At 41.6% G+C, this 11,053-nt stretch overlaps 1 long non-coding RNA gene across 1 annotated transcript; it reads right to left on the bottom strand.

Annotated features, from left to right (window-relative positions):
* Positions 1-294: 294 nt before the first annotated feature.
* LOC139547047 (uncharacterized) lies at positions 295-2,101 on the bottom strand. The gene is made up of 3 exons (XR_011669319.1): positions 2,020-2,101; positions 646-1,838; positions 295-428 (listed from the first exon to the last, which is right to left on the bottom strand). It is a non-coding gene; the product is annotated as an uncharacterized lncRNA (long non-coding RNA).
* Positions 2,102-11,053: the final 8,952 nt, after the last annotated feature.

The following is an 11,053-nucleotide window of genomic DNA, read 5'->3' as shown; positions in this document are numbered from 1 at the left end:
ATCTTTCACGAAATAAAGACATAGAAGCATACCCATTTATACAGGTTCTACACATTCCATTTCTCCATGGCAATAGAATGTAAACATTCTATTTTGCGCCAAACATCGCCTACAACTCAATTCTAAGTGCAGCATATTGGACGACTCCACAGTCATTGATCATTCGCGACTTTAAGTCATTCCTGTTATCTCTAGAGCACCCTATAGCGCTATAACTATAGCGCTGCATTTCTTCCCCATCTTACCATGGATAGGGTTTGGTGCATTCCGGAGTTCACTTATGGTCCCACAAAGGTAATCTTAGGAGAAATTTATTTTAGCATACTGTAAATGCCTGTGCATAATGTGCATAACAAAGCATCATTATTTTCATTATCTTCAAAGGAATTCTGTAGAAGCAGCCTTTATTTTCAGACTCTGCAGGCCTGCTGGGAGGAAACATATTACAATAAACAGGTAAGATTCATCCCACAAAAACATAAACAACAGAAAGAGAGTTGTATTTCAAGACAGTTTAGAGAAGTTGGTCATAAGAGTTCTTAATATCACTTGCAAATTGTCAGGCATGAGCAGTTGTGAAATGTTGCGAGAGGCCCTTCTGAAAGCACATGATATGGTATTTCGTGGCACGGTCTCACACCTTACCTCATCTTGCAGAAGAAGCTCATGGTCCACTATCTGCGGCTCCAGAGTCAAGGCCAGGTCCCGCCACATGTCAGCACGGAGCACATGAGCAACTGGCTGGTGTCTCAGAGCAAAAAATCCCTTAGGGAGAGGTGAGTACCACGTCAGCACTCACCTTCACTGCCATTCCCTGCCACCAGCAGCACTCCAGGAGGTGTGGGTAAAATAAACAACAGAAAAATCAGAAGCCAGGAAAGTTGAATTGCTCTGTGTTTTATTTGAAGGGTGTGGAAGGAAACCCTGGAGGAGGGAAACAACCTCGCTCGGCTGGTAAGAGAATGAGAGTTAGAGACATACTACAAGTCAGTGAGCTCTTTACTAGCCTTTCAACAACCAGTTAGCACAGCAGAATAGATCTGTTGTGAAATTACACTAATGGGACTTCCTGTATCATACTGCAGGCCTGGGAAGTAAACACTTGCCTAAAAATGATGGACATGGAGCACGACGCTCTCACGATGGCCGTCTTCGCCACTCTGCCAGCTGACATCCAAGCAGGTGAGTAACACTTAGAGAGTACTCTGACAGGTGCCGTTTGTCATGACATCTTAGTAGAACCTTTCAACTGGCCATTTGTTTACATTCTGTTCCTCTTTTTCCCTTTCCAGAGGATGTTGCTGTGGTCATCCCGGATGTCACCCCACATGTCACCAAGGACGTGACACGGGATGTTCCATGCAGAGCTAGGAAAGGGGCAGTCCGGCGATTATTTTGCAGGCTTTGGAGGGCAGTGTGCTGCATTCACATGCCATCGGAAACTTGGAACCTCAGTGTCATCATTAGTCATCATTATTATAATGACACTACCTTAGATATGGCAGTCTGCAACTCAATTCACTGCCCCTGCATGGTGTTCAGCGTCCCCTGCATGTGGTTAATCGACTGCTTAACATCGTTCAGCAGGATCTGAACCTCAAGCCTGCAAGAAATCAGGCGGTTCAACATACTGAGATGATGAGAGGCTTCAGACCATGCCCATTGGACCATCTTTAGGATTCTTTCTCACTTAACACCAATCTTATTAGGAATGTAACTTTGTGCAGAAGATGTTACTATAGTGTTATTTAGAAGAAAAAAAGTGTACTTTGTCAGGCGCCAAAAGGATGACGGGATGTCTCCCTGCTCCAGTGAGCTCTGCTGGCAGGTCCTGCTCACTGTTGGAGGAACGGGAGACAAATTAGAGGAAAAATATCTATGGTTGTTCAGCAATGAAACATTCATGGCATAATGGGGATTGTCCTTCCCTGTGAAAAGAATAACAACAGCTGGGGTTTACTTTCTCACTTTTAGATAATGTAATACAATCTTTAAACCCATCAGAAGTGTAGTGCTTACCTCCATGAAAATATTGGCCCCTGTTATTTTGGGCTGCATTGTCCCAATGTTGACCACTAGTTCCAACGTGTGATGAGAAGGTCTTGATGAAATCATCAGGTCAACATTTTGTTAGACATTTCAGAGATAGCATTAACAATTGTACATGAGACAGTGCTTCCAGATATTGAGGTATCTTCCTTCTGAGGTATGTAAAAAAATCTGGTGTGTGAGTACTCACATGAAAGGTATCCATGATTCTAGATTAAGCCAATCATGTATGTGATTACCATCCTATGGGTCAGCAATGGATTGATTGCTACACAGCTTTCAGGCGACTTTATGTCTTGGGCCTGGATGAATCATTGAAATACAAGTAATATTGTGAATTTGTTCTACATAAGTGCCATTGTAATTTGGAATATTCCATCAAAGTTATTTGTTTTGACAGTCAAAACAACTCTTGCGATTAATCACTTGAGTAACTTGAGTTGACGGAAATAGCAACTGTATATTCTGACCTCGACACTGACTTGTGCAATGCCTAATGCATAATCTTTGCACGTTATTGGCTCATCATAGTATATAGCAGAGGATCTCATAGTCCAAAAACAGCATTGGCCAGCTCAGTCAAAACAACTCACTTTTACGATTAATCACTTGACTGGAGTAACTTGAGATCGGACCTAAAACATTAAAAGTAGGCTATAACTTGACGCATATCCTTACCTTTGACAAGCGTATCCAAAAGGCCTATCCAGTCGTGCGTGAAGATAGATGCGTGTATTACATTATCTAAAAGTGAGAAAGTAAACCCCAATTGTTTAGACTGTTAGGATTTATGTTTATGCACTATAGCCTGCTACCATATTGTATGAAGATGAATATTGTTTTGTTACACACACACACACAAACAATACAGATGTATGTGTGTAAAGACTGACCAACATAGAGTGACAGGCCATAAAAGCTGTGGTCAATCTGGAGAGGGGAGGGGTGCATATCTCTAGGCCAACCAGGGTGGGTAGGGCACTGGACAATACCAAATAAGGAACTGTTTGAGTGTAGAATCGGGGGGAGACACAAGACAGATCTAATCTACGCAACGACCAGATGCGGACATCTGAGAGAAGGGGACCAGTCTGAGTACCGGCGATAGGCTGAGCAAAGTTTAAACCACGCTCAGCCTCTACTGTGATAGGCCAACAGACGCGTTGGAACTACGTCATCACGGTATAAGAACAGCTGTTTAAGTACTTCCTGCCAGTTCCCTGTTTTTACCCTGCGCGGTGATACAGCGAACCCGTATATACGAAAATTGCATTTGCCATTTATTGTTTGTGTTAATTAAACATAATTAAAGTTAGCAGACCTTGCTTTTATTTATCCTGATACCGGATTTGTTACACGCAGCGCTCACACTTCCAAAGAAGCTGAGAAGTGAACCATCAATGAGCCAGCTACAGGACAACATCGTCCGCATCCTCACGGCTAAAATCAAAGAGAGCGCAGATGACATCATGGATTTGGTGTAAAACAACACTATCAGTATCGTTAACCTGGAGAAATCGATTGATTTCAGTGCTGAGGAAGTAAATACTCTGAAGCAGCAGAACGCAACATTGAACATTCAGGTTGCAAAGCAGGAGAAGAAACTCACTGAAATGGAGTCAAAGGTAAACAAGAATGACCAGTATAGTCGGAGATGGAGTCTTCGAATTTATGGAGTAGCAGAGAAATCTGACGAGAACATCAATGCAAGAGTGAAGGACATTTGCAGCGCAATAGTCCCGGAGGAGGAGTGAAATGTTGTTATAGGTTCTCTGGAAGTAGTGCGCCGCCTGGGTAGGCTGAGAGATGGGGAAAACAACCAGCCACCACGACCAGTGATCATGAGATTCATCTCCGGGACAGCGAGGGATATGACATGGAAAAGTGCAAAGAAAAATGACTATTTAAAGAAGAACAACCTGAGGTTCAAGGAGGATCTGACAGCATTTGACAAAGAAGCTCGGAATCGTCTGTGGCCGATGATTGAGAGCAAGGAAGGAAGGAAGGGAAAAGTGCATACTTTGCGGGAGCTAAGGCTTTTGTTAATGGAAGGGAAATTCACGCTGACGCCTAGTTTGTTGACTGCTGGACTTATCAAGTGTATTGTGCAGGACTGAGTTTTATTTGCATCTGATAAAACGTTATCTTTCTTGAGGAATGAGCATTGTTTGTGTGTGCCAAACTTTTAAGTAACTGTATTTTATTTAGAGACATTGAGAGGAAAATAGGTTAAATTATGTCTAAATTTCCATTGGCCAAAGTAATATGGGTTGGAGATTTTAATACAGTATTACATGATAATCTAGATAGATGGCCTCCTAAGGATAGCAATTCTGTTTGTGAGATAAGGAATATATGTCTAAGGTAAGGTGTTCTAGATATTTGGAGACATAAGAACCCAGATAAGATTATGTTTACATGGAGTACCAACGATTTATCTATACAATCCCGTATTGATTTCTGGCTGATATCTGAAGATATGGCTGACAAGGTTGATAAAATCGATGGTTCAATCGAGACTGTAACAGACCACAAAGGGATCTCAATAAAAATAAATATGCATGGTTTGTCAACAAAAAAAGTTAGCAAAGGTTACTGGAAAATGAACAAGACTTTACTAGAGAATGAAGTATTTAAGAAGGAAGTAGCAGGAATTAATGATAAATACTGGAATTGTGCCTGTGTTATGAATACGTTTGGAAGTTACTGGGAGCTAATGAAATTTGATTAAGGCTTTTGGCTATTTCAATGGGGAAAGAAATTGCTCGTGCCAAGAGAGAGAAAGAATATGACATCATAAAGGGAATAATGGATTATACAAAAAAAACTGAACTAACTAATCAGGAATTACTGGAGCTATCATCATTGCAAATGCAGTTAGACTATATCTACGAGGTGCATTTGTAAGATCAAGACGAAAATGGATGGAAGAGGGAGAGAAAAATACAAAATATTTCTTTAATTTAGAAAAAAGGGCAGGCGAAAAGACTTCCATATGTAAATTAATGATTAATAATACTCCCAATGAAAATCCAAAATAAATCTCTCAGCATGTTGCACAGTTTTATCAGAATCTGTATACATCAGCCCAGCCAACTTCCAATATGGATATTTTCTTAGACAATGTAGCAAACATTGCTATGAAGATAGATAATGATTTCAGGGATTTTTGTGATGAGTTATCTGAAATTGAGATAAAAGACTGTATTAAAAGCCTTAAGGACAATAGGTCCCCTGGAAATGGTTTAATAAGCGAGTTTTATAAAGCATTCAATGATACATTGATTCCTTTCATTCTTGCTATGTTTCAAGAATCAATAGAAAAAGGGGGAGTTACCGGCTTCCTTAAAGCAAGGTGTAATTACTTTGATTCCCAAACCTAATAAGGATACTCTTTATATAGAGAACTGGAGACCCATTAGCCTGTTGAATAATGATGGGAAATTATTTGCCCTTGTATTTGCTAAAAGGTTGAAACAAGGCTTGCATCATATAGCTCTGTAAAATTAGCTCACGGGACATCCCAAAGATTTGATATTGGCCGTGGCATTAGGCAGGGCTGCCCAATTAGTCCATTTGTATTTTTATTGGTTACTCAAATTATGGCTCTTAATATCGAGAAAGGGAATTTTCGAGGTGTTTCAGCACTTGGCAATGAATTTAAACTATGTCAACTGGCTGATGATACCATGTAACATTCGTCGTCTGAAGATGAGGAATCATCGGACCAAAGCGCAGCAAGTGTTCATGTTAATTTCATTAAAACAGAACACTAAACAAAATAACAAAGAGAATGAACGAAACAGTCCTGTCTGGAACAGACACAAAGACAGAAAACAACTACCCACAAAACACAGGTGGGAAAAAGCTACCAAAGTATGGTTCTCAATCAGAGACAACGATAGACAGGCCGACTCTGGCGGCTCCGGACAGGAGGGCGACTCTGGCGGCTCCGGACAGGAGGGCGACTCTGGCGGCTGATTCCTTTCATTCTTGCTATGCTTCCTTAAAGCGAGGTGTAATTACTTTGATTCAATGGACATGGATGGGGGAATATTTGTGTGACGACCTAAAATGGGGGCAGAAGCTCACCAGCACCCCATCTTATATGTCCAACCACCCCTGAACATCAGACTCTATTGAAGCACCTACAGTGGTACAAAGTACTTAAATAAAAATACTTTAAAGTACTACTAAGTCGTTTTTGGGGGTATCTGTACTTTACTATTTATAGTTTTGACAACTTTTACTTTACTACATTTCTAAGGAAAATAATGTACTTTTTACTCCATACATTTTCCTTGACACCCAAAAGTAATCGTTACATTTTGAATGGCTAGCAGGACAGGAAAATTGTCGGTTGGATGTACTGCCAAATTCTCTAAAATGACGTTGGAGGCGACTTATGGTAGAGAAATTCAAACATTCAAAATCAATATATTAGATACATACTATTTATCAGCATATTGACAGATTATTGCTATCAACTGCTGGTTGCAAGTTATATTAATCTGTTTGTATCTTTTGGAACAATGGCAATTAAGTTGATTAAAATGATGTAGAATAGATAGATGGGCTACCACTGGTGTCACAGGCATCCACAGGTCTTGACCACCATGTTGCGATGCTTCTTTAGGATCACGTTGTTGTTGTCATCGTAGAAGAGTACAGAGATGGGACTGAGCTTGGTGGGTGCGCAGCACGCTTTGGGAACCTCATCCGGCTTCAGAAGGTGAACCTGCCATTGAAAACGGTAAATCAGACTCATTCACACATGCACTTTCATATAGTCAATGATAATATCCTGTTATAAAAGAGATTAGCAATAAGGCCCAAGGAGGGGTGGTATATTGGCCATATACCACAAACCTCAGAGGTGCCTTTTTGCTATTAGAACACCTACTCATTCAAGGGTTTTTCTTTATTTTTACCATTTTCTACATTGTTGAATAATAGTGAAGACATCAAAACTATGAAATAACACAAATGGAATCATGTAGTAACGAAAAAAGTGTGAAACATATCAAAACATATCATATATTTGAGATTCTTCAAATAGCCACCCTTTGCCTTGATGACAGCTTTGCACACTCTTGGCATTCTCTCAACCAACTTCACCTGGAATGCTTTTCCAACAGTCTTGAAGGAGTTCCCACATATGCTGAGCACTTGTTGGCTGTTTTTCCTTTAATCTGCGGTCCTACTCATCTCAAAACATCTCAATTTGGTTGAGGTCGGGGGATTGTGGAGGCCAGGTCATCTGATGCAGCACTACCGTCACTCTCCTTCTTGGTAAAATAGCCCTTACACAGCCTGGAGGTGTGTTGGGTCATTGTCCTGTTGAAAAACAAATTAATTCTCCTGAGTGGCAGAGTGGTCTAAGGCAAGCTGTGCAACTAGAGATCCTGGTTGGAGTCCAGGCTCTGTCGCAGCCGGCCGCGACCGGGAGACCCATGGGGCGGCACACAATTGGCCTAGCAATTGGCCCGCAATTGGTCCGGGTTAGGGGAGGGTTTGGTCGGCAGGGATGTTCTTGTCCCATCGTGCTCTAGCGACTCCTGTGGCGAGCCGGGCGCAATGCACGCTGACAGGGTTGCCAGGTGTATGGTGTTTCCTCCGACCCATTGGTGCGCCTGGCTTCCGGGTTAAGCAGGCATTGTGTCAAGAAGCAGTTCGGCTTGGCTGGGTTGTGTTTTGGAGGACGCACGGCTCTCAACCTTCGCCTCTCCCGAGTCCATACGGGAGTTGCAGCGATGAGACAAGACTGTAACTACCAATTGGATACCACGAAAAAGGTGTAAAAGTAACAAACAATTGTTTTTATTTTTTTATAATAATTTATTAAAACAAATTATAGTCCCACTGAGCCCAAACCAGATGGGATGACGTATAGCTGCAGAATGCTGTTGTAGCCATGCTGGTTAAGTGTGAATTCTAAATAAAACACAGACAGTGTCAACAGCAAAGCACCCCCACACCATAACACCTCCTCCTCCATGCTTTATGGTAGGAAATACACATGCAGAGATTATCTGTTCACCCACACCACATCTCACAAAGACATGGCAGTTGGAACCAAAAATCTCAAATTTGGGCTCCAGATCAAAGCACAAATTGATTGTCTTTCATGGCCCAAGTAAGTCTCTTCTTCTTATTGGTGTCCTTTAATACTGGTTTCTTTGCAGCAATTCAACCATAAAGGCCTGATTCACACAGTCTCCTCTGAACAACTGATGTTGAAATGTGTCAGTTACTTGAACTCTGTGAAGCATTTATTTGGGCAGCAATATCTGAGGCTGGTAACTCTAATGAACTTATCCTCTGCAGCAGAGGGAACTCTGGGTCTTCCGTTGCTGTGGTGGTCCTCATGAGAGCCAGTTTCATCATAGCGCTTGATTGTTTTTGCAACTACACTTGAAATATTCCATATTGACTGACCTTCATGTCATCAAGTAATGACAGACTGTTCTTTCTCTTTGCTTATTTGAGCTGTTCTTGCCATAATATGGACTTGGTATTTTACCAAATAGGACTATCTTCTGTATACTCCCACACCTTGTCACAACACAATTCACTGTGTCAAACGCATTAAAAAGGAAAGAAATTCCACTTTTAAGAAGGCACACCTGTTAATTGAAATGTATTCCAGGTGACTTTCTCATGAAGCTGGTTGAGAGAATGCCAAGAGTGTGCAAAGCTGCCATCAAGGCAAAGGGTGGCTACTTTGAAGAATCTAAAATATATTTGGATTTGTTTAACACTTTTTTGGTTACTACATGATTCCATATGTGTTATTTCATCGATTTGATGTCTTCACTATTTTTCTTCAATGTAGAAAATAGTAAAAATAAAGAAAAACCCTTGAATGAGTAGGTGTTCTAAAACTTTTGACCGGTAGTGTAGAGCCTTCAGTGCTTTTTTTCCGTGGGCTGTGGCCCCCCCTTGTCTGAATTTGGTCAATATGTCCTCCAAAAGACTTTATAGCCCACTGTGGCAAAGACTATACTTTCAGGAGTTAAACAACACAATAAAAAAAAATCACCTTGTCTGTCTCATTCTTCCAACCTAGCTAGTGACTTTATAAAACACAATATTTGGTATTTGTATTTTATATTATACCAACGATATAGGAAAGCATCTGGTAGCAAAATAGCCAAAAACATAAAATGATTAATTCATTCAAGGTTTATAAATATGTCCAATCAATAGAACATTATGTCAGAAAACAATAGTCTAAACCCAATGTCTCTACCATATATGGTTGAAAAGTTACCGACGATTTACTCTGAGAATTTAACCTCACAACACCAAATATGGAACACATACAACCAAGTGCGGTGCAGTCTAAACTAGTAATGGTCACAGCAAATGATCGTCATTATTTCATCAACACTGTCAAGTACAAGTATATGAATGTTATAATATTGTAGAGAACAAGCTAATGATTAATTCTATGTAATTTCTAATGATATCAGGCAAAAGAAAACGACGTTTGGACATGAATCTCGTAGCTCCCTCTTGAATTGACCCTTTTTCTCTACATTGTATAGCAAGTAAGTGAATATATAAAAAGAATATATGTCATTCATCAGACGCTTTTATCCAAAGCGACTTACAATAAAAACCTGCTGTCGTTTATGTATGGGTGGTGACGGGAATCAAACCCACTACCCTGGCGTTGCAAGTGTCATGCTCTATCATGGTCATGGGTGCACCTCAGCCACGCTCAAGGTCCTAAACGATATCTTAACCGCCATCGATAAGAAACAATACTGTGCAGCCGTATTCATTGACCTGGCCAAGGCTTTCTACTCTGTCAATCACCACATCCTTATCGACAGACTCAACAGCCTTGGTTTCTCAAATGATTGCCTCGCCTGGTTCACCAACTACTTCTCCGATAGAGTTCAGTGTGTAAAATCGGCTTCCTGTAGTCCGGGCCTCTGGCAGTCTCTATGGGGGTGCCACAGGGTTCAATTCTTGGGCAGACTCTCTTCTCTGTATACATCAATGATGTCGCTCTTGCTGCTGGTGAGTCTCTGATCCACCTCTACGCAGATGACACCATTCTGTATACTTCTGGCCCTTCTTTGGACACTGTGTTAACTACCCTCCAGACGAGCTTCAATGCCATACAACTCTCCTTCCGTGGCCTCCAACTGCTCTTAAATACAAGTAAAACTAAATGCATGCTCTTCAACCGATCGCTGCCTGCACCTGCCCGCCCGTCCAGCATCACTACTCTGGACGGTTCTGACTTAGAATATGTGGACAACTACAAATACCAAGGTGTCTAGTTAGACTGTAAACTCTCTTTCCAGACTCACATCAAACATCTCCAATCCAAAGTTAAATCTAGAATTGGCTTCCTATTTCGCAACAAAGCATCCTGCCAAACATACCCTCGTAAAACTGACCATCCTACCGATCCTCGACTTTGGCGATGTCCTTTACAAAATAGCCTCCAACACCCTACTCAACAAATTGGATGTAGTCTATCACAGTGCCATCCGTTTTGTAACCAAGCCCCATATACTACCCACCACTGCGACCTGTACGCTCTCGTTGGCCGGCCCTCGCGTCATACTCGTCGACAATCCCACTGGCTCCAGGTCATCTACAAGACCCTGCTAGGTAAAGTCCCGCCTTATCTCAACTCGCTGGTCACCATAGCAGCACTCACCCGTAGCACGTGCTCCAGCAGGTATATCTCACTGGTCACCCCCAAAGCCAATTCCTTCTTTGGCCGCCTCTCCTTCCAGTTCTCTGCTGCCAATGACTGGAACGAACTACAAAAATCTCTGAAACTGGAGACACTTATCTCCCTCACTAGCTTTAAGCACCCGCTGTCAGAGCAGCTCACAGATCACTGCACCTGTACATAGCCCATCTATAAATAGCTGTCACACCCTGACCTTAGAGATCCTTTTTATGTCTCTATTTTGGTTTGGTCAGGGCGTGAGTTGGGGTGGGCATTCTATGTTTTGTGTTTCTATAATTTTCT

This window comes from Salvelinus alpinus, chromosome 20 (assembly GCF_045679555.1).
Source record: "Salvelinus alpinus chromosome 20, SLU_Salpinus.1, whole genome shotgun sequence".
In the NCBI taxonomy this organism is placed as follows: Eukaryota; Metazoa; Chordata; class Actinopteri; order Salmoniformes; family Salmonidae; genus Salvelinus; species Salvelinus alpinus.
The sequence above is the reverse complement of the archived record's forward strand: the minus strand, read 5'-3'. Positions and strand labels throughout refer to the sequence as shown.